The sequence below is a fragment of the Amblyomma mixtum genome, chromosome 3 (assembly GCF_055824585.1).
Source record: "Amblyomma mixtum isolate Tamu chromosome 3, ASM5582458v1, whole genome shotgun sequence".
Taxonomy (NCBI): Eukaryota; Metazoa; Arthropoda; class Arachnida; order Ixodida; family Ixodidae; genus Amblyomma; species Amblyomma mixtum.
The window spans coordinates 45,090,918-45,115,155 of record NC_143014.1 but is presented as its reverse complement, the minus strand read 5'-3'; the positions used below and the strand labels follow the sequence as shown (position 1 = coordinate 45,115,155).

At 50.9% G+C, this 24,238-nt stretch overlaps 1 pseudogene; it reads right to left on the bottom strand.

Moving 5' to 3' along the window:
- Positions 1 to 1,628: 1,628 nt before the first annotated feature.
- Positions 1,629 to 23,602, bottom strand: LOC149350006 (uncharacterized; annotated as a pseudogene).
- Between the last annotated feature and the right edge of the window lie 636 nt (positions 23,603 to 24,238).

Below are 24,238 nucleotides of genomic sequence, written 5' to 3'. Positions count from 1 at the left end.
CTGTGCAGCCTGCGGAGCCGTTTCTTCGCGTACAACCGCGCGCACGGCCCGTCGTGAGAGAGGCACCTCTGACGAAGCCAAAATCGTGGCGACATGCCTCTCTCGTTGCCAGTGGGGGCATGAAGGGTCCGTGGCTGGGTGTCGACCGCCGCAATTTGAGCAGCGCGATTTTCCGCTGGTGCACGCTCCAGTGTCGTGTGGCGCACCGCAGCGGGCACAGCGGGCAGCAGCTCTGCAGGCCTCGGTGGCATGGCCCAGGCTGGAACAGCGGGAACACTGCAGTGGGCGCGGGCGGCAGGGCCGGACAGCGAGGCGCCGCCTGTAAATGAACACATGCGGCGGCGGGATCGGCGCCGCAAATCGGAGATGCAGCGTGCTTCCCGACAGCGACGCCGACGTCACTGCCACCGCCGACTCCACTGCGGCAAGCAGCTGATCCGCTGAGCGGCGCGCGTCCACGCCGAACACGAGCCCACTGGACTGGTTGCGAGGAGCTGGCTCCCTGGCGCACACAGCCAGGCCACGGATGACAGTCGTGGCCAGAAGCGAGCCGAAGGTAGCTGCGCAGCCGGTGTCCACCGCCACGACGTTCCGCCGCGTGTTAACGCGAACCGCCAGCACGCCAGGGCGCGGGCCCAGCTCCTCAGCAATCTCCCAGCCCTGTTCCCTGCTTATGGCCACGCCGCGTTCCGCTGGCCGGAACAGGACTGTCCAGTGGAGCTCCTCATGGACCGCCACAGCCGCAGCAGCTCTCTGCAGGGCAGCCTTACGCCTTCGCTGTGCTCGGGTTGAAGCCTGGCGCCAGGGGATCAGGCTGGCGGTCTCCAGTGAGCATGAGGATGCCAGGGGGGCGTGGCGTTCGTTGCTGTCAGGCACGCTGGCAGCGTGCGCCGCGCTCCGTCTGATAGCCGCAGCTGCGGCCTCTGGGTCACGTGCTGGGTTTGCTGGCTTCTGCGCCGCGTCAGCCGATGTCGTCACCGGCAGCTGGTCCCTCAGGGTGGGGGCTTGCGTTCCGGCGAGAGCAGGGGGAAAGCAGCCAGCACTGGCAGACACGCCATTGTCGGCTGTCACCTCCCTGGCTCTTTGTCCTGTGGTCGCTCCCTCAGGACGCGGAGGGGGAGGTGAGACAGGTGCAGTTAGCTGCAGCGCTTCGCGCTTAGCAGCAGATTCCTCGCCCCCGCTGCCTTTGTTCCCCTCCCCCTCTTCAGAGTGGGTGGAACGGCGCCGCTTGCGATGGATGCTTTGATCCATGGCGTCGTCCCCCTCTGGCTCTTCCACAGCTGCTTCCACCGCTGCTGGAATGTAGCCGCCGCCGAGTGGTGGCTGCAGGACCGGGCTGGCAATGGCGGCTCCCACGTGTTGGTCCGCGCGCGCCGCCATCGCAGCAGCACTTGGCGGAAGGGCCAAGGTGCGTAGCGTTGCCTTCGCCGTCTCCGGTGTCAGGGCAGCGCGCTGTGTTGCGCGCTGCACGCACTCTATCCATCTCTCTAGCAGCGGTGATGAATCGATAGACCGGTCGCGGCGTGCGCTCTGCGAACGAGGTCCGTCCGGCACAGTCCTAGGCTTGCGCATTCCGCGGCCGCGGGCCTCCTGGTGGGGCTCCATGGCCGGGGAGCCACGGGAGGTGGCTATCCTAGGTCCAGGTCCGTTGCCTGCGGGTCGTACGTGTAGGCGATGCGGACCCAACCCGGTTGCTGCACGGCGTAGCTAGGCCCGGCCGAAGTCGAAGGAGCGTCAAAAAACACGTCCGACTCGGTCAAAGGTCAGAATACAGTACACTGATTGGACAGCATTTATATAGCTCAATCTGCTGCGATTCAGGCCATCTAAAAAAATTTTAAAAAGAAATCGAAATCGTTATCCTTTGGTGCAAATCTTCCGCCAAGCCCTCGCATACATTTTCGTCGCGTTGGTTCTGCACGTGGTTGAGCTCCGCGGTGCAGTCAAGAATGTCTTATTGTGATGAGTCGCGCGGTTCCAAGACGAGCAGTGGAGACGATGGTGTGTGTGTGTGTGGGGGGGGGGGGTTGCTGGAGGGGAGAGAGTAATTTTCCTTTACACAGGTTTTGTGGTTCCGAGAAAAGTCCTCGAGCTGAAAGGTGGAGACAGGGAGGTGGAGGAACAGCGAAGCGCGTAGCTGCGTGCGAGGGAAAACAGGTTTGAGAAAGTGACAACCAAAAAGAAAAAATAGCGCTTCGCGGGGTGGGGGGTTAGCCCGCTCCCTGGAAAAGGGCACGGCCGGGAGAACAGGTGGGGAGATATTGGACTTGAAGACTTGAAAGAAAGAGGGAAAGAGGCCAAAACACGTGAAAAGGGTTTGGAATTTTTGGAGAATGAGTCACATGGCCACAGGCAGTACAGAAAGCAATATCTACAAGAGAGAAGTGGATGGGAAACACGGAAGCGTCAAAGTATTGCTACCAAGGGCGTCCGCAGAATTTTTTGCAGGGGGGGGCCCCATTGGTTGTTGGCGCCGGAGGAGGGGGGGGGGGAGGCATGTTTTTTTTTTTTTTTTATAAGATAAGAATTTATTGAGTACAAATCGGTTACATAAATTCAGTATACAGGCGAGGGTCCCAAAGTCAAGCGACTGTCACGGGACCCCCGGTAGATTAATACTAACTTGATTAAAAAACAAGCAGCATCACAGACAGGTACAATTAGCAGTAAGAACAATGGTATTTTAAATAAGTAACAATTATATAATGAGAATGAAATAGATTAGCAGGGCAAAAACAAACAGACAAGCAAAACCAGAATAACAACCCACTATAAATAATATTGAACAAAATACAGCGTTGTGAAAAGGCATATAAAGAAACAATTGAGAATACAAGGATACAGTTGTCAAGAAACAAAAAAACAAAGTAGAAATTTCTAGCAAATAATTAAGTACAAGAATTTTCTAAAGGGAATAGAAGCAGTTCACTCCACATTTTGCTGCAAAAGAAAACTTTTTAAATACGATTTAAACATAGACAAAGACATAGGCGATTTTAAACTCGGGGGTAAATTATTCCACAGGGAAATGCATGAGAAATGAGAATGACGTTTTCCATAATTAGTAAAAACTTGGGGAAGCAAAAAATTTTTTTGAGCCGCAAATCTCGTAGGGTTACAATTTTTCAAAAAACATTTGTCGATAAATTCAAAAGAAAGTGCATTGTTCATTAATCTAAAAAACATGATGGCTAGGTTGTAATCAAATAAATTTCTAACGGATAAGATATTATATTGACGAAGCAAAGGGATAGCAGTAACAAGGTATGAACTGCGGGTAATGATACGAATAGCCTGATTTTGAATGTGCTGGATAGAGTGTAAATGACAGTTGTAAGTGTTCCCCCATACTACAATGCCGTAATTAATGTGAGCGTGAATAAAAGCAAAGTAAAGTGATAAGAGTGCTGATGATGGGAAAAAATGACGAGCCTTTAATAATGCACGAATTCCAAATGCAGTTTTTTTCTTCACATGGTCCAAATGATGATGAAATTTCAGTTGAGAATCGAGTTGAATACCAAGGAAAGTCACGTTGTCGCAAGGGGAAATAGAAGTATGACCAAGCGATAATGAAGGCAAGTGTGCTGTGATTTTTTGTTTTGTTCTAAAAAGCATAAACTTAGTTTTAACGGGGTTTATAATTAGGTGATTATCATGGCACCAGGACATAATGCTAACCAAAGAGGCATTTAATTTGGCAGATAGCGAGATTATACATTTATCACAAGAAGAAATTGTAGTGTCATCCGCGTATAATACACAATGAGTGTTAGTAAGAGCGTCAGGCAGATCATTAATGTAGATTAAAAAGAGCAAAGGGCCAAGAATCGATCCTTGAGGGACACCTATGTTAGTAACCTTAAAATCAGAAAATGCATTAGCCACGAACACCACGTTATGTCTATCTAATAAATAATTTTTTAAAAAGGCTAGGGCGGGACCAGTTATGCCATAAGCTTCAAGTTTGGTAAATAAAATATTGTGATTAATCGTATCGAAAGCTTTAGTGAAATCTAAAAATACTGAGCCAACAAGTTTACCACTGTCCAGTGATTGTTTAATATAGTCAGTTAGGCAAAGCAATGCAAGATTGGTAGAACTTCCCGACCGAAAACCGAATTGACAATTTTTTAGTAAGTTAAACTTACTTAAGTAATTATTTATTCTTAGGGTAAACAACTTTTCAATAACTTTACTAAGCGATGAGAGTATGGAAATGGGTCGATAATTATTTACAAGCTCTTTGTCACCTTTTTTAAACACTGGAATGATTTTAGCTTTTTTGAGAATATCAGGAAAAATTCCAGTCTTAAAGACCAGGTTGATTATATAGCTGATTACATTAGATAGAAGAGGGGCTGCTAATTTCAAATGGCGCACACAAATGCCGTCCAAGCCAGGGCTCGTATTTTTTAGTTCAGAAATAGTTCGGTGTACTTCCTCAGGGGTAACTGGAAAGAGATAGAATGAATGCGGTGTACGGGGCATGCTTATCTCTGAAGTTGGGTGTGGGTGATTGTAGGATGATAAAAAGTGATTGCAGAAAGCATTCGCAATATCTTTAGGTTGGTTGTATGATATGCCATTGAAAGTAATTTTAGATATAGGGGCATTCAGAGAACGCCTGTTTAAAAATTCGTTGAATAGTTTCCACTGTTTCTTGGAATCATTTTTGTTTAAGTTGAACGCTCGCTCATAATAACGTTTTTTTGCAAGGCTTAATAGAGAGTTCAAAATGTTGCGGTATTTTCTATAGCGGGCTGCAAGCGCAAGGTTAAACGGCTGTTTTTTAGTTTTTTTATACAGATTATCTTTTTTGCGAATGCTTTCCACAAGTGCACTAGTCATCCAAGGGTTAAATGTGAATTTGTATTTCTTTTTACATTTGACAGTAGAAGTGCTAGAGGAAACGGCCTGAAGGAAAGACGTGCAAAAGTACTCAAGTGCCAGCACAGGGTCGCGAAGATTGTAAACAACTGACCAATCGGTAGCAGATAGCGATTCAATAAAAGTTGTGTCATTAAATACCGACGTGAAGTACGAACGGTTGGGGCAGGATGCTGTGGAGTTAATGGATACGAAAATAGGAAAATGGTCAGTAATTTCGACGTTTACTACTCCCGAAATGAGGGGAAGCGATAAATTTGAAAGTGCATGGTCGATGAGCGAATGAGTGCCATGAGAGGCAATTCTTGTAGGGGACTCAATTAGGCATTCAAAACCGTAACCAGAAAAACAATCCGTATAAGCTTTATATGTTGAGGAGCTGGTGTCGAGAAGATTGATATTTATGTCTCCCATAATTAATACTTGTTTATTTTCGCTGGATAGCTTACGAAGGATTGCATCAAGTGAATCAATAAAATCGGACTCAGAAGATGAAGGAGATCGATAAATGCAGCCTATGACTAGTTTATTGTTATGATTACCAGGAAATGATGAATCAGTTTCAATCCAGACAGCTTCGCAGTAGGCAGCATTAATTAGTAAGTCATGCCTACGAGTATATGTGACACGAGGTGAAATGAAAATGGCAGAGCCACCATGACTGTTATTAGGGCGATGACAATATTCAGCTTGATAAGAATGAAAACCGTATAAATTGGAGTCATCAACTGCAAGCCAAGTTTCAGATATGCAAATGAAAGAAAACGAGTGATGCAGCGAAGCAATAAAGTTACTAATGCCATCGTTATTTTTGCGGAGGCTCCGCGCATTGAAATGAATCAGCGAAAGTTGATTTTTATCTAGTAAACTTTTCAGCTCAGGAGGAGAGAGCATTGTGACCGGGAAAAATGGGTAGATAGAAGAAGGGCGTCAAGAAAAAGAGAAGAAACTTAGGTGAAGATGCTTAGGTCAGACTCCGAAGATATGCGATAAACCGTGCTGTCGACAGTTTGCCTTGCCCTGATTGTGCAGTGGTCAGTCCACAAAAACTGCCAGCCATGTTCTTTCTTTAGGGCGCGTGCTTTAGAAAACAGCTTCTTCTTTTCAAGGGTTAAATGGTCATTCACATAAACAGGTGATGCTTTGGCTGGGGGAAAACCAATCTGGGTAGTCTGTAGGCGCGCCTTGCGTGCTTTCTTGATGAAGTCAGTTTTCTTATCGCGACATAAGAAGCGAGCGATGATGGCTTTGTCATCGGATTTAGAGGACACGCGGTGGATGGTATCGAGGTCAGAACTAGAAACAGGACAGCCGATGGCATCACCCATTTGCTCCAAAATGGCGTAGCAGTCCTCACCCTTCGTTGAAGGGACGCCTTTTATTTCAATATTGTTCAGCCTGGAGTACTGTTCCAAATCTCCAACTCTTTTCTCCAACAGAGCATTTTGGGCTTTCAGATCTTCGTTGGATGCCGTGAGCTCTTTGTTGGACGCCATGAGCTGTTCCTGTTTCACAATCATTTCATCAAATTTGTCACTCAAAAACTGCACGCTCTCTTTCAAGGAGGAGCATTCGTCGAGACCGATGTTTTGAAATTGTTGTGTCCCCTTATTGCTTTTGTGTGTGTGCGCCCCCGCATCCTCCTCCTAACGACCACTCGCATCCTCCTCCTAACGACCACTTGCCCTTCGTCGCACGCTGTCGCCAGATGCCCCCCCATGGTGCGCCCCCGCACCCTCCTCCTGTTCTGGGAAGCCACCCCCTCCCGTGGACGCTTCTCCGCTCCCTCCTTTCTTCGGGCGGCCAGTTCGGCTCCTGCCTCGGTCGACGCTGGTCGCACCCTCATCGGCTTTAAATAAACGAAGTCTTAAAGTACCGTGTGCGTCTTTCGCTGCATTCAACACAGCGACCGGACACGACAGTGGCGACGAGAAAGTGGATTCGGCCCGCGCTACGCAACGCTATTGACAAGCCATGGCTACGCGAGGGTTTCCCAATCAGATACCAGAATTCAACGGCTCATCGTGGTCATCGTGGGTTGGACGCCTTCAGTTCTACTTTGAAGCTAACAACATCACAGACCCAGCCTTGAAGAGGGCCAACCTGCTGACGCTGTGCGGGGAGCAGACCTACGATACTGTCTGCGCCCTTATTCAGCCAAGCACACCAGCGGCAGTGTCTTACGACGACATCGTAAAAGCGCTGCAAAAGCACTACGACCCGAGGCCATCAGAGGTCTACAGCCGGGCTCGCTTCCAACGACGAGATCAACTGGGAGGAGAAACTGTGAGCGCCTACGTAGCCGCGCTCAAGAAGCTCGCTGCCGACTGCAATTTTGGAACGCTGTCGACAACAGCTACCGGGCAGGAGGGAGACGCAGCTTCTGCTAACACCACCATGCTTCCCTTGGACGTGATGTTACGCGACAGATTTGTGTGCGGACTGAGTGACGAGTCACTGCAGCAGCGCCTGTTCGCTGAGAAGGACCTCACATTCAGCAAAGCTTACGACATCGCCGTTCGAGCGGAGAGCGCCGGTCACCAGCAGAGAGGGATTCGCCGGAACACCGAGCCGGTACACCAGACAAGCAACCAGGAGCGCAAGCCTTCTGTTGTTGTAAAATCGGTCAAAAAGGCACAACGCTGCTGGCGGTGTGACGACCAACACAACCCCCAGGGATGTCGATTCCAGTCAGCCACGTGTAATTTTTGCCACAAGCGAGGGCATATCGAAAGAGCATGCATTACGAAACGGAGACTTGCCAAGATAAAGTCACCTTCCCAGCCTAATCACAGCGTCAACGCCTCAGAGAATACGCCGCTATCTGATCTCCATGGAACAACATCAGCAACACCATCTGTGTTGTACGACCTGAACACCATGAATCTCGGCACGCGACCGAAGATTTTTACAGAAGTAAGCGTACATCACCAGCTGATTAAGTTCGAGGTGGACTCCGGCGCAGCCTGTACTCTGATCAGTGAGGACACGTTCCGAACTTCATGGCCATCTGACGCACCCGCCCTGCAACAAGACGACACGCACCTGCGAACGTGGTCAGGACAGAATCTGCCACTATTGGGCTCTGCCAACGTGCAGGTTAACTACAACGGCCAGACCCATACGCTACCTCTGCTTGTTGTGAAGGGCACAGGATCAAGCCTTCTAGGGAGAAACTGGTTTTCTCCACTAGGCGTGATGATATGCGGCATACACCAGACGCCGAGCCAGAACATGGTTGAGCAACTGCAAGAGAAATACGAAAGAGTATTCTCGGAAGAGATTCCAGGAAACGAAGGGCCCCCGGTCACACTGGAGTTGTTGGACAACGCGCAACCCAAATTTCTGAAGGCCAGGCCGGTGCCGTTTGCTCTCCGAGATTCAGTTGAAAAAGAGTTGGACAAACTGGAGCAGCAAGGTGTCATCGAGCCGACGCAGCATTCAGAATGGGCCACACCACTTGTCGTAGTTCGCAAGAAGAACGGAACCATACGCCTCTGCGGAGACTACCGGAGCACCGTCAATCTTGCGACTAAAGCGTCCTCTTACCCGCTACCGACACCTGAAGAAGTATTCAGTGTACTGCGTGGCGCAAGAGTCTTCAGCACATTGGCCCTCACCCAGGCGTATCAGCAGCTGAAGGTGAGCGAGTCAACTGCTGAATTATTGGCAATTAACACACTGAAAGGCTTGTACAAAGTCAAGCGACTGCCTTTTGGCGTAGCTGCAGCCCCGGCCATATTTCAAAAATTCATGGAGACAGTGCTTCAGGGCATCCCAGGAGTTTGTGTCTACCTTGACGATGTCATCATCAGTGGCACTTCCACTGAAGAGCATGCAGTGCGCCTAGAGCTCGTTCTCGAAAGGCTAGCAAACGCTAATTTGTGCATAAGCAAATCGAAGTGCTGTTTTGCGGTGCCAGAGGTGCAATTTCTGGGACACCGAATTGATGCGGAAGGCATTCACCCTACCGAGGACAAAGTGCGAGCGATCACAGAAGCACGAGCTCCAACAAACAAGCAGGAGCTACAGGCTTTTCTCGGACTCTTGACGTTCTACGACCGGTTCTTGGAACAAAGAGCTACCGTGGCCAACGACTTATACCAACTCCTTCGGAAAGATGTGACATGGACATGGTCGCCACGCCATCAGCAGTCATTCGATGCCCTGAAAGACCTGATTCGAAGATGTACAGTCCTCCGCCACTACGACGAAAGGAAGCCTCTGCTTTTGGCTTGCGACGCATCACCGTACGGAGTCGGCGCGGTTCTATCGCAAACTGACGAGCAAGGAAGGGAAGCTCCCATCGCCTTCGCCTCACGTACGTTGTCGCAAGCAGAACGCAACTACGCGCAACTTGACAAAGAAGGGCTAGCCATCGTCTACGCGGCGACACATTTTCACCAGTACATTGCCGGCCGGAAGGTGACCTTTATAACCGATCACCGACCGCTATTGGGCATTCTGGGACCACAAAGGCCTATGCCACCAACTTTGTCTCCGCGAATGACACGTTGGTGCATCAAACTCTCAGCGTACGGCTACGCTCTGGTCTACCGCAATGGGAGTAAACATCAAAACGCCGATGCGCTAAGCCGTCTGCCACTAGACGCAACTGTTGACGAACCATTTCCACCAGGAGACGTTCTGATGTTCGAAGCACTGCCAGAACCTCCGCTTACAGCAGGCACAGTTGCAGCATCTACGCAGAAGTGCGCAGCTCTCCGGCTAGTTTACACAGCTGTTCAACAAGGCAACGTGCATAAACTCAAAGGGGACAACTTCGACGCTTACCGCAGGCGAGCTACAGAGTTGAGCACCCATCGCGGCTGCATCATATTTGGGTCCCGAGTTGTGATGCCGAGAGAACTACGCGCACAAGCTATGTCTCTCATCCACGCCGGACATCGGGGCATCGTTGCAATGAAAAAGTGTGCCAGAAGCTACATGTGGTGGCCTGGCATTGACAACGACATCGAAACAGTGGTGCGAGAATGCAAGCCTTGCCAGAGCAGCCGGAGCGCCCCGCCGAAAGCTCCTGTCCCAGAATGGGAAAAGCCAGACACACCATGGCACACACTGCACATTGATTTTGCAGGACCAATTGAGGGCTGCACTTTCCTTGTGGTCGTAGATGCCTACACAAAGTGGCTTGAGATAAGGCAAATGGGACAGACGACTTCGGCAGCAGTCATTGACAACCTCCGATCACTATTTGCAACGTTCGGCCTGCCGCGCAAGGTAGTGTCGGACAACGGAACACCGTTTGTGTCTGCGGAGATCCTCAAGTTTTATCGCGACAACGGGATCTCATCAGTTACATCGGCCCCCTACCACCCAGCGACAAACGGACAAGCCGAGCGCTACGTAGCCGAGCTAAAACGCGCCCTTGAAAGAGATCAGACAGGCTCGCTGCAGCGCCGCCTTGCGCGCTTTCTCTTCAAGCAGCACACGACGGTTCAGAGCACAACAGGCGAGACCCCCTCGAAAATGATGTTCGAGCGTGAAATGCGAACCCAGCTCACAGCCATCCTCCCCGAGCCAAAGGCAGAGACGTTCCGGGAAGAAAAAGCAATTCCGCGCTGCGGCACGCTTAATGAGGGGCAGCGCGTCCTCGCCCGACAGTTTCTGAAAAAGCCACGCTGGGAGGAAGCTACAATTGTCAGACGCATAGGCCTGCGCTCTTGGCTCGTCAACATACATGGCACAGTAGCACGCCGACATCTCAACCAGCTGCGTAGATTTACGACGCCGTCTGAGAGCTGTCCGCCAGCGGAGAGAACACGTGCACCATCTTCCCACATAGCCTGGCACCTCTTCCCGGAAGAAGAGACTTCGCCCAGGACAGACCTAGGAGACACAGCGAACAACAGCCAGCCTACAAGTGTTTCTCCCCCGAGCGCACAAAGCCAGCGCGCCTCCACGCGTGAGCGCCGACCCCCTGCACGATACCAGGCAACTTTCTAAGGGGGAAGGAAGTGTTGTGTCCCCTTATTGCTTTTGTGTGTGTGCGCCCCCGCATCCTCCTCCTAACGACCACTCGCATCCTCCTCCTAACGACCACTTGCCCTTCGTCGCACGCTGTCGCCAGATGCCCCCCCATGGTGCGCCCCCGCACCCTCCTCCTGTTCTGGGAAGCCACCCCCTCCCGTGGACGCTTCTCCGCTCCCTCCTTTCTTCGGGCGGCCAGTTCGGCTCCTGCCTCGGTCGACGCTGGTCGCACCCTCATCGGCTTTAAATAAACGAAGTCTTAAAGTACCGTGTGCGTCTTTCGCTGCATTCAACACAGCGACCGGACACGACAGAAATTTAATCTGAATTTTCGACTGGATGTCATCAATCAACGATGCTAGCTTTTTCTCGAACGATTCCTCAAGGGATTCTAGCTTCTTGGCTAGTTCCGCGTTTGTAGGCATTACAGAATGCAAGGCTATCGCCACAGAAACTGCAATGAAGACAAGACCACAGACGAGAGATGCTATTCAGCAGCGGGTACACCAGCAGTTGCGACTCGAAATTTGACGAAATTGTGAAGGAAGAAAACAGACCAACCTGCACGGACAAGCGATGTGTTAAGGGCAGCTCAAGATGCCGCAACTGCCCCGCTGCTGCTGCTAAGTGAAGCCGGGTGCCGATCAGTCGTCCTTTTTTGTACTTCCTCCTGGTGGCGAACAGTGGCCGACGCAGCCGCAGTAGGTGGAAAACCACGCAGCCGCAGCAGGTCCTCAGGCAGATGAAACGCAGATCACACTTGTTGGGGCGTCGGGAGGAAATGGGCTGTAGACAGATGATAAGATCGGGATCGGGATCGGTCAGGGTAGAATGATACACCTGCACGGACAAGCGATGTGTTAAGGGCAGCTCAAGATGCCGCAACTGCCCCGCTGCTGCTGCTAAGTGAAGCCGGGTGCCGATCAGTCGTCCTTTTTTGTACTTCCTCCTGGTGGCGAACAGTGGCCGACGCAGCCGCAGTAGGTGGAAAACCACGCAGCCGCAGCAGGTCCTCAGGCAGATGAAACGCAGATCACACTTGTTGGGGCGTCGGGAGGAAATGGGCTGTAGACAGATGATAAGATCGGGATCGGGATCGGTCAGGGTAGAATGATACACCTGCACGGACAAGCGATGTGTTAAGGGCAGCTCAAGATGCCGCAACTGCCCCGCTGCTGCTGCTAAGTCAATGTAATGTTCGTAGCAAAAAGGCACTATTTGCGGTATGAATTTATTTATTTATATATAAATAAAAAATAAGTGAAATACACACGTGAAATAAAAATTACAAACAGCAAATTAAAGTGTGGCTAGGAGAGATACATTGCAGTTTATCAACGAAGAAACAATTAAAATTAATAAAAAATCCAAAAATATACTGTCACTTCGTGGAGAAGAGTGTATTGCTGCATACGGGTTCTCGACTCACCCGGATTGATGACCAGCACACAGCACAATATGGTCACAAACACGCAACTACAGTCACTCAGTCAGTCTTCCTTGAACAGCAACTGTAGACTCCTCGGATTTTTCTGGGCGAATTGCGTGATTACACGGGTGATAAATTCATTTCTGTGCTTCATTACACGCTCTCGGTGCACACTCATCACACACATTGATTGGAAAAACGGTTGAACGCGTACGTTGAAAACAAAAGATGTCTATACATACAACGAAAACTTATTTACAAGATAAATGCACGCTCGCAGCTTCATACACCTCGCTCCATCTTGCTCGCGCATCCGCACAGTCGAGCAACCGCACGCACACTGCTCGCCGCTCGTCGCTTTCTCGTCCACTGTCTTGGTTGTTCTCAGCTTCGTTGACAAACGGCCACTAAAAACACCGAAGCACAAATACAGAGGCGCGCACACGTGCAAGGGCTTACTTCCGTGCGACTTCCAAGGGGAAGGGACACTCGCCACTCCGGTAGGAAAATTTGTTTTGTGTGTTTTATGGTGTTCAGAGCCCCAAAACGACTCAGGCGTTCCGGATAATGTCGACCACCTGGGTTTCTTTACCGGGCACTGACCTCGCACAGTACACGGGCGCTGTTGTCATTTGAGGCCCAGCCAGAGGTGACAGGCGAGCCAGGCAGGCGCCATCGGGCTGGGCTGCGTTGACCAAAGGCGCTGGTTTTCGGAGAAGACGCAAGGGACGCTGGTGTGGGGGCGCCTCTGGAGACTGCGTCGCCGTGAACAAAAGATGCTAATCCCCTTTGCCGAAGATTCTGATAGCGGCGCTTCTACCGCACTGCGCTCTCCCGTGGATCGGAGGCACAGCGAGCGGCGGCGGCGCCAACTCATCGCCCGCTTGCCCCTGAGCAGCCCGACAAAGCGGGGGTGGACACGGCTGATTTGTCTTTCCCTCCTGAAGAATTCGTCGGTGGCCGGCTTAACGAAGGCGAAAACAAGATGCACTGTGCACTGTCTGCCTCCGTGTCGCTATCTGTCTAGAGATCAAAGAAGCAGGCACCCATTTCAAGACGGCTTGAAACACATGCTCGCCGGTGCCGCTGTATGTCTGCAACAGGTCGGCCTTCAACAGAGCTAACGATGGCGTGGTTTGAAAACGGCGTAAAGACGCGTGCCCGGACGCGGCATTTCGCAGATGTGACCCAAAGCGTGGAAGCGGGGCTGCTTTTAAACTTTTGGCTGAGCCCACCACCGCCCCTGGCGTGCGGCCATCACTCACGGTTCGAGGGAGGGATTTTCCAGGGGGGTGCAGCCGCCCCCCCTTGCCCCCCCCCTCCGGACGCCCATGATTGCTACAAAGCTGCAGCAAAAGCCTGAAAATTTTGAAGTGAAAAACTTGGAGCTTCAAGATGCATTTCGCCAAAACGACTTGAGACACTCGCGTATTTTGTGGGGTCGTATGATGTGGCTTCTGTTAGTTCAAGATAGCTTAAAATGTTACCACATAACAAAAATATAAAGCAAAAAAAATATCCAAGCAGAATGCGCGCTCTTTCATAGTTTCATGTACCGTACAGTCGGGGACAAAAGTCTCCGGACCACATGTTCCTCTAACGAAGTCGATAGCTCTGCTATTAGTCGGCGGCTGGAGACCACGGAGGTAAAAGTTAAATTTTTGTTCTTTCATCTGCACAAGTGCGCTCTCCAGCCGCTGTCTGATAGTAGAGCTATAAGCTTCGTTTGAGAAACACGTGGTCCGGAGACTTTTGTCCCCGACTGTACATGCGCCAAACAAGCTAGGTTAACATGCGTCTAACGCCAGTTGTCAGTCCATTTATTCAGTGGTCGTCGAAGAATCCTCAAATTGTTTGTTGGGGTGGAGGTTTCGCGCAAAAAAACAAAAACAAACAAAGGCATGTTGAATTGTGGTTCGCAACTACTTTCGATGGTTTTCATCAATAAAGGTGATGTTCGAAAGAAAAAAAAAACCTGCGAGTAAATATGCAAAGACGTGAGCAAGAGCTATATAGCCCCCAATGCAAATTACGCAACAGAAGAATAAAATGGTCAAAAACAACAATTTCCAACACAACGATTTGCAGAAAAGGAAGGAAATAGCAAATCACAAAACACGGGAAAGGCGCGATCACAGGGCAAGACGTAGGGAAGCGTAGGAATCGCTTAGCACGTGTCCGCGTGCGTTTATGAAGCACCCGCCTAATATTTCACGAGCGCAACGCATAATTCGAAATTACGAGGCGACTGCTTCGTTTCTGGACGTTGCCAAAACTGGGCACAATTTCGGTTTAGCGAATGCACTTGCGCTAATCTATTACGTTTGTATCGCGATCTCCCTGAAGCAGACACCAGCTGCGTACTGCGGCAGTGAATTCCTAGAGCGAATAAAAAAAGTGATTTTTTTATTCCAAAAATTTAATCAAATGAAACTTATTTGATTTTTGTTGAAGGCACCTGTTGACAATTTTTGTTGAAGGCGTGTCGGGTGTAATCAGAACGTTAATTCTGATCAACAGGACTTCGATCGCAATTCTCCTAAACGTATTATTGCTGCTCACTGCGCAACCAGAGTGCAGCTTTTCCAACGGAATCATGGGTAGCTTTGCTCACAAACTGCAAAAGTGTTCGGTTAAAATATAATAATATATAAAACCAAATCTTTGAACTCGCATGTTTTAGCGCGTTCGAAAATTATGAACTGCCGATATGGTACTCGACAATAAAAATAATTTTGAACCCATTTTAATGGATGACACAATGTTTACCAACGTTTGCCAGTATACTTTGAACACTGGATAAGCGGTGGCAATCCTAGGCCAATATAGCCAGCTCCCGGAAATGGCATAGCCAATTCTGGCAAAGAGTGGAACAACACTGGCTAACATGGCCCATGATAGCCAGGATTCGATGATGGCACAGCCAGCAATGGCAAACAGTGGGGCAATCCTGGCTAACCTGGCCCATGATAGCCAGGATCTAATTATGGCTCAGCCAATACTGGTAAAGCGTTGGACAACCAGGGCCATTGTTGGATGTGCTAAGGAGTGGCACAACCAATATCGGATGCTCACTGGCAACTATGGGCCTAGTTAGGGCCACGCTTTGCCAGTGGATTTCCAATATTGGCCCGCTGCCGTGTGCTACCTGGGTGTTTCGCTTCTGTTGCCTGGTTTCGTGATCCTCACATGTTAACCGTTAACTGTAGACGTGGCCTAGTGGTCTGGGCGTCCGCTTCGGCTGCGGTAGGTGGCTGGTTGGAAACCCACCGACAAGCATGTTCTTTTCTTGTATTGTTTATTCTGGTTCTGCGGACACATTCTGCTCAAGATACGCATGAGGCAAGTAATGCTTACGCATTAATAAGGTCTTTTTCTGTTTCTTCCTATTCTCGTGGTGGACACAGCAAGCGCGCCATTCGCAAGAGCCTACGCTTCTTCTGCAGCTTCAAGCGGCACACGTGCAGCCTCGAGATTCATTGCGAGCGACGCGAGGGCGCCGTGTCCGTTGCGTAATCTGCGTGCACTCATGCGGAGCCATGGAACCATCCTTCGGCGCCATGTTCGGCGCGGCGCGGAACACACTGTAACTAACGAAGGCGGCGGAAGTTAGTGGCATGACGTGGCATTAGATCCGTTCCTACGACAACTTTCAGAATGGGCAAGTGGGCGATGTATATCCGGAACTACAAAAAGAGATCGAAAAAGAAGCCGGAATTCAAGGGTAATATGTTTTTCTCATTACTGTGAACGAGCTGTCAGACTGAAGATAAAATCGACAAAGATTATCATCTAATGGCATATATCCTTGAATCATTCTGAGCTCATGCATATCGTAGAATGTAGCTTCAAGAAGGCGCATGCTAGATGCTATGAGGTGACGCTCTCAGTGAGAACCTTTCTTTCTGTCAAAGCATAAAATTGAAATGTGAGGCTGCGTAAGTATACAGTGAGGTATTTTCACTGTCGATGTGTCTAATCTGCGCGCGAACATTTAAAAGGTGAAATATTCCTAAACTAGAGATGCGATTGAGTTATATATAGCGCCACCGTTCTTCTCCGCGCGGGGACTGGCTGTCGTCACCCGCCTCAGGTGATATGGCCTACGGCCGCGCCTGCAAAGTGGAACTGCGGCCCCATCTTTAGGACCTGGTTAGCGCACCTGGTTAGCGCACCTGGTTAGCCGCACTGGTTAGCACGCATGACGGATGCGAAACGTAACAACGGAAAGAACACGCTGTGCGCACCCCCTCAGACATCATTTTCGGGAAAGAAATCTAATATGTAAATATTCTTGCCGAAAATTAATTCAATATGCTTAAGAAATGTCGTCACAAAAATACGTATTTTTGGCTACTTTTGGGCTACGCAAAAATTTCGCTTTTGGCTACGTTTGGGCTACTACGGAGGCCAATTTGGCTACCTGAGGTCGGAGCCATCTGGCAACCCTGATATCCTCCAGCAAGAATTTCCTTTGTACGTTTTGTAGAAGCGGAGTAAAATTTTGAATTTCAGCGTTCGCGCGCCTTGCTCTCTCCTCTTGTCATTTTTAAAATGCACGCTCAAAGCTCGGCGCTGCTCCGCCGGCTCCACCGCGGAAATTCCCCAGAGGGCGGAGCTTCCTGACCCGTCGGAGTGACGCTCCTGACTGGCTGCGTAACACCTGAAAGAATCTAACCAATACGCATCTCTGGACAGAATTACGCAGCAGCGTGCGACGGAGGAGGGCGCGAACATGAAAAAGTGGCCGGAATGGACTCGCCAGCTTTCACGTGCGATTGTGGGTTCCCTGATTCGTGTAGAAGTGCATTATTTGGCTCAGGTGTTCATGACGAGAGAATGTAGTTATTGAGCGAGTTTATGTACTCTCCTCAAAAGGTGTTTCAGAGCCCCTTTAACCCCTCCGACGCCGTGACGTCACCACAGAAGCGTACAGGTCTTTTGTGGCAAAAGTCGTCATACCATTTGGTTATAAGGAACCCACGCTGGGCCTTAGCGGTGAACCTTCTTTCGGACGTGGTTGCATGGCTGCCCGAAAGTTTGCCAGAACCGGTAACCCCTACCGGTTCTGGGGGTGCAGACTTCACCCCCCCCCCCACACACAGACACACACACACACACACACACACACACACACACACACACACACACACACACACGCACGCACGCACACAGCTCCGCTAGAGGGGTGTACACTGAACTGCCATCTCGGATTCAGTTCGTGCTGGGAACCTCGTGCAGCAGTGAAATGACGGAACGCTAAGCTGCGTATCGCGAGGCAAGCGCTGGCCTGAATGATGATCGCGTTAGCACCTGATAACGATTGACAGCTCGAGAACAATTTATTTATTCTCTCTGCCGTAACCAGTCGCATTAGAGTCAATTAGCAATTGCGGCCGGTAGTTGCAGGTCCACTGTGTCGAAACAGAGCCCAAGACAGTGTACCTAGGATCTCGTATACGTGTTAAAAGTTATACTTCCTGGATATACCGGGTGTCCCAGCTAAATGTAACCAAACTTTAAAAAAAGCGAAGTGTCCTAGTCCAGTGAAACCAACTCAGGGTTGTTCATAGTCGCGTGGCCTAGTCTTGAGTATTTTTTTCGCCCTTCAAAGTTAATTAATTAGTTAAGTTTAATTAGCTAACTTTTTAATTATTGACTTCAGAAAGAAAGTGTCAATGAAAAAGTTTTAGATCGCCTCTAAACACCGCTAGTAGTGCTGTTTCCGTCAAGTTACGATTTACGTAGCTTCATTTATTGGCCTTAAAAGAAAGTTATCACGTGACCAGCTGCTCGCTCACTTCTCTGCCGCAATGTGCACCCAAAGTCTCATCGAGGAGAGGACTTCAGAAAAAACGGATTTTATTCTTTAGGGCGCGTCTTGGGACGTTGAAGCGACACAGTTGTCATGTGGAAGCTTTTTCTTATTGTGCGGGTTATGGTTAAAGGCCGGTAAAGAAACTACTTTACGTAAATATTACTTTGCTGCAAATGTCTCAGTAAGCTGTTTCTAAAAGCGATCTACAACTTTTCCATTCACACTTTGTTCCTCAAGTCAATAATTAAAAAGTTAGTTAATTACGCGTAACTAATTACTCAACCTTGAAGAACGAAAAAAATACTGCAGACTAGGTCACGCGACTCTAAACAACCCTAATTTGGTTTCAGACGGCTAGGACATCCCGTTTTTTAAAAGCTTGGCTACATTTAGCTGGGACACCTGGTATATATATATATATATATATATATATATATATATATATATATATATATATATATATATATATATATATATATATATATATATATATATATATATATATATATAATGTAAGAGGGGGTTGTGGCTCAGCAGTACCTTGGTCGACTTCCAACGTCCAGCAAAGGTCCAGGTAAACGTTCGGGCTGCGAGCGAGCTTCACGCCTCTGAATCGTCGTCGTCTTTCACTCACACAGCTCCCCACAGTGAGCGAGCGCGGCTGCTACACTACAATTACGAGGCATCCTGCAGACTTAGGGAGCGCACACAGTAGGCGGATCGTAGTAAGGCTTGAGGCGGTCGATGTGCACTGTTTCACGGCCGCGACGGCGCGCATCTTAAGGCGGCGAAAGCGGTTCAATAATGTAGTTAACAGGAGAGGTCTGGCAGACGACACGGTACGGGCCTTGGTACTTTGAAATCAGTTTCGTCGAGAGACCGGGACTGGTTGAAGGAACCCAAAGCCACACGAGCGAGTCTGGGGTATAAGATGGAGGCGGACTGGTAGGGGCGCGAAGGTGCTTCTGGCGATTCTGATCCTGCGTTGTAAGAGATCGGGCAAGCTGGCGGCATTCCTCTGCATAGGTCGCCGCTTGAGAAAGGGTAAGAGACTCGGAGGCATCAGGGCGATACGGAAGCACAGTATCCATGGTACAGGTAGGCTCGCGGCCGTAAAGAAGAAAGAAGGGAGAGAAGCCAGTTGTGCTCTGTGTAGCAGTGTTGTAAGCATACGTGTGTCACGAATGGGAGAATGCGGTCCCAATTTGAGTGGTCAGAGGCAACATACATGGCGATCATGTCGCTCAATGTGCGATTGAAACGTTCAGTAATGCCATTCGTTTGAGGGTGGTAGGCCGTTGTAGAGCGGTGAACAATGCGGCATTGGCGAAGCAGGGCTTCGACTGCGTCTGAGAGGAAAACACGGCCGCGGTCGGTCAGAAGTTCCTTAGAGGAACCATGGCGTAGAACGAGGTGATGCAAGATGAAAGACGCAACGTCGTCTGCAGACGCGGATGGTAAGGATGAGGTTTCGACGTAACGGGTAAGGTGATCGACTGCCACTATGACCCAGCGGTGTCCAGCCGGAGTGATGGGAAGGGGACCGTAGAGATCGATGCCAACGCGGTCGAATGGGCGCGTGGGGCAAGGCAAAGGCTGCATCGGAGCAATGGAACGGCGAGAAGGGATTTTACGACGCTGGCATTCCGGGCAGGAGCGAACATACTGTCGGACAAAACGGTACATTCCCCGCCAGTAGAAGCGGAGTCGAAGGCGCGTGTAGGTCTTCACCACACCGGCGTGAGCACACTGGGGGTCGGCGTGGAAAGAGGCGCATATGTCGGAACGGAGGTGCCGAGGAATGACAAGGAGCCATTTGCGCCCGTCCGAAAGGTAGTTGCGGCGGTAAAGTAGGCCGTCCCGTATGGCAAAGTGGCGGACTTGTCGACGGAGAGTGCGGGTCGCAGGTCGCTGAGATGGTGAAGACAGGAGAGCGAGGAGGGAAGCGATCCAGGGGTCCTGATGTTGTTCAAATGGCATGTCGGCAATATCAAGAGAAGAGGCATCAGTGGTGGCGAAAGATGTGGAGTCTAAGTCACAAGATAGCGGGGAGCGCGATAGTGCGTCGGCATCAGAATGCTTACGGCCAGATCGATAGATTACTTCAATGTCGTACTCTTGTAAGCGCAACGCCCAACGAGCAAGACGTCCTGAGGGGTCTTTGAGGGACGAGAGCCAGCAGAGGGCATGGTGGTCGGTAACAACAGAGAATGGGCGACCGTATAGGTAAGGTCGGAACTTTCCAATAGCCCAAATTATTGCCAAGCATTCCTTTTCTGTTACGGAATAATTCCGCTCAGCCTTCGTCAAAGTGCGGCTGGCATACGCAACAACATGGTCGGCGAAGCCGGGCTTCCGCTGTGCCAGAACGGCTCCGAGGCCCACGCCGCTGGCGTCAGTGTGAATTTCAGTGGGCAGGCTGGGGTCGAAATGGCGGAGGATCGGCGGGGACACAAGCAGGCGGCGAAGCGTGGTGAACGCCGCATCACAGTCTGGTGTCCAAGACGAGAGGTTGGCGTCGCCGGCAAGCAGATCGGTCAGAGGAGAGAGGATGGAAGCGAAATTGCGCACGAAGCGGCGAAAATAAGAACACAGCCCGATGAAGCTACGCAGCTCTTTCAGGGATGTGGGTCGAGGGAACTCGGCGACTGCGCGCAGTTTTGCAGGATCGGGAAGGACGCCTTCTTTGGAGACGACGTGGCCCAAGATGGTAAGCCGCCGGGCTCCGAAGCAGCACTTCTTCAATTTCAGTTGCAAGCCGGCGTCGGTCAAACATTGCAGGACACGCTCGAGGCGGGCCAGGTGGGACGAAAAGTCTCGAGAAAAGACTACGATATCGTCCAGGTAACAGAGGCACGTGTGCCACTTGAGTCCGCTGAGAACTGTGTCCATCATGCGCTCGAATGTGGCCGGCGCATTGCACAAGCCGAACGGCATGACGTTAAATTCGTAGAGGCCATCGGGCGTATAACAAAGGCCGTCTTTGGCTGGTCAGCAGCATCCATGGGTACCTGCCAGTATCCGGAGCGGAGGTCCAGTGAAGAAAAGAATTCCGCGCCTTGCAGACAGTCGAGGGCATCATCAATACGGGGAAGTGGATACACATCCTTTCGCGTAATCTTGTTGAGGAGACGGTAATCAACGCAAAAACGGATGGATCCGTCTTTCTTCCTCACGAGAACAACGGGGGAGGCCCAGGGACTTTGAGAAGGCTGGATGACACCGCGCTGAAGCATGTCGTTCACTTCTTTGGTAATTATGGTGCGCTCAGGGGCCGACACGCGATATAGGCGCTGGCGCAAAGGGGCATGCGTGCCGGTGTCGATGCTGTGTGTGACGACGGATGTGCGGCCAAGAGAGGTGTGTGGGAAGTCGAAGGACGGGCGGAAGCGTTCAAGTAACTCCACGAGCTTTGCACGTTGGTGCGGCGAAAGGCTGGCATCGATAGATCGGGAAAAAACAGAAACGGTGTCTTGGTTTGGCGCAGCAGGATGCGAATCAATGGCATCTATTTGGAGAGGGGCGGGTTCTTCGGAGACGGAGTATGGGAGAGCATGGTCGACTGATTCGACATGTCCCGGGCATTCGCCACGGAGAAGCGTTGACGGGTAAGAAAAGGGGTTCGTAACGTAAATTGCGCTGTGGCCATCTCAGATAGTGAGAAGAGCGAACGGAAGGAGGAAACAGTGGCGACGGGCAGCAGCAACAGTCGGAGTAAAGAGAACAGTTGAATCGGGAACGCAGAAGCAAGAGAGGGGAACCAGGGCGGCAGAGAAGGCAGGGATGTCAGTGCCTTTTGCGACCAGCATTTTACTAGGTCGGGGAGAGGTGTCGCACGGCTGGGTGGCACAGAGCGGAGACAGTTCAATGCTGGCACGGGCACAGTCGATGATCGCATGATGAAAGGTTAGAAAGTCATAGCCCAGAATGACATCGTGAGAACAGCGGGACAGCACGAAAAACTCGGCGATATACACAACACCCCGGATAATAACGCGAGCTGTGCATGACGCTAGAGGTTGAATGCTGTGCGAGCTTGCAGTGCGGAGGCAAAAGTTCGAAACAGGCGTCGTCACTTTACGGAGTCTTCGGCAAAGGGCGGCACTAATAACGGATACAGCAGCGCCCGTGTCTACAAGGGCGAGAACGGCGACGCCGTCAATAAACACTTGAATAACATTTGCGGGTGACGACGGAGGACTTTGAGAGTTCGATAGAATCGCAGTTCTTGCCTCCGGAACTGCGGCTGTTAGTTTCCCTCTGGGCGGGAAGGTGAGCGTCGGCGCATGGGAGAGAGAGATCGGCGACGCGGAGAGGGCGACCGTCGTGAAGAGTAGGAAGAGCGGTCCACAGGGAACGAGTCCGCAGGGGTGCCGGAGGAAACGTGTGGTGAAGGAGGCATAGGGCCGTAGCGGTATGGGCCTGCCCCGTCTCGGAAACTCGGCTCGTGTTGGCGACAAAGCCGTGCGACGTGGCCCGGCAAGCCACAGGCATAACATATGGGGCGGTTGTCGTGTGTGCGCCACGGGTTCATGACGGCGCGGCGAGGTGGCAGACGACGACGAATAGGTGCCGGCGGAGGTGGCAGCGGCGCGACAGGTGGATGGGAAACATAGGCGTCGTGGCGTCGTGGTCGGGCGGCAACCTCGGCATATGTGAGAGGGGCAGACACAGGTGGGAGCCGAGGGCTGGAGAGCAAAGCGTCGGCGACCTGCTCTTGGATGGCGCGTCGAAATGTGGGATCAAGGGATGGCGCAGAGTCGCCAGACACAGGGAGGAGGGACAGTTGGCGGGCCACCTCTTCCCGTATAAAGGCCTTGATCTCGGGAAGCAGCGAGGCCGGGTCAGAATCTAAACTGCAGACAGCCGGCGCAGGAAGTGACGCGTCGTGCACGCCGGAACGACGAGTAGAAGTTCTCTGCTTCCTGAGGACGTCATAGCTCTGGCATAGCTGTATGACATCCACCACTGTTAGTGGATTCCTCGCCAGCAACATCTGGAACGCGTCGTCGGAGATACCCTTCAAGATGTTATTAATTTTGTCGGACTCCGGCATGGATGGGTTGACGCGCTTGCACAGGTCGAGGACGTCTTCTATATAACTTGTGAAGGTTTCGGTGGTGGACTGAGCGCGGGAGCGGAGGCGTTGTTCGGCGCGCAATTTGCGCACAGCCGGGCGGCCAAATACCTCCGAGAAACTGGTCTTGAAGGACGACCAGGTCGGCAAGTCGGCCTCATGATTTCTGAACCATGCACAAGTTGGCTACGTCGGTGAGATAGAAGAGGACGTTACCAAGTTTTGTGGTATCGTCCCACTTGTTGTGGGCGCTGACGCGCTCGTAGGACGACAACCTGTCGTCGACATCCTGGTCGTCGGCACCGCTGAAGACGCTGGGATCGCGCTGCCGGAGCCCGCCAGAACAGAAGATGGTAGGCGAAGGGATGGGGGTTGTCTGGCTGGTGACTTCGGGCATAACGGACGGCAAAGGTAAGGTGCGGCTACGGAGCTCCAGGATGTGAGGGGGAACGTACAGCACCTCCACCAAATGTAAGAGGGGGTTGTGGCTCAGCAGTACCTTGGTCGACTTCCAACGTCCAGCAAAGGTCCAGGTAAACGTTCGGGCTGCGAGCGAGCTTCACGCTTCTGAATCGTCGTCGTCTTTCACTCACACAGCTCCCCACAGTGAGCGAGCGCGGCTGCTACACTACAATATATATATATATATATATATATATATATATATATATATATATATATATATATATATATACTGTGTGCACACCCTGGCATCGTAGACGATGTGGATGTCCTCGGTAAGGTCCGTTGCAGCGACCACAGAATGGTAAGGTCTCGTATTAGCTTAGATTTGAAGAGGGAACGGAGGAAACTGGTGAAGCGAAAGGCTATTAACGAGTTAGCATTAAGAGGGAAGGTAGAGGAATTCAGATTGTCGCTGCAGAACAGATTTTCCGCTTTAACTGAAGAAGACGACCGTAGTGTTGAAACAATGAATGATAATCTCACAGCTATCGTTACAGAGTGCGCCGCAGAAGTAGGTGGTAGGATGGTTCGACAGGATACCAACAAGCTATCTCAGGAGACTAAAGAT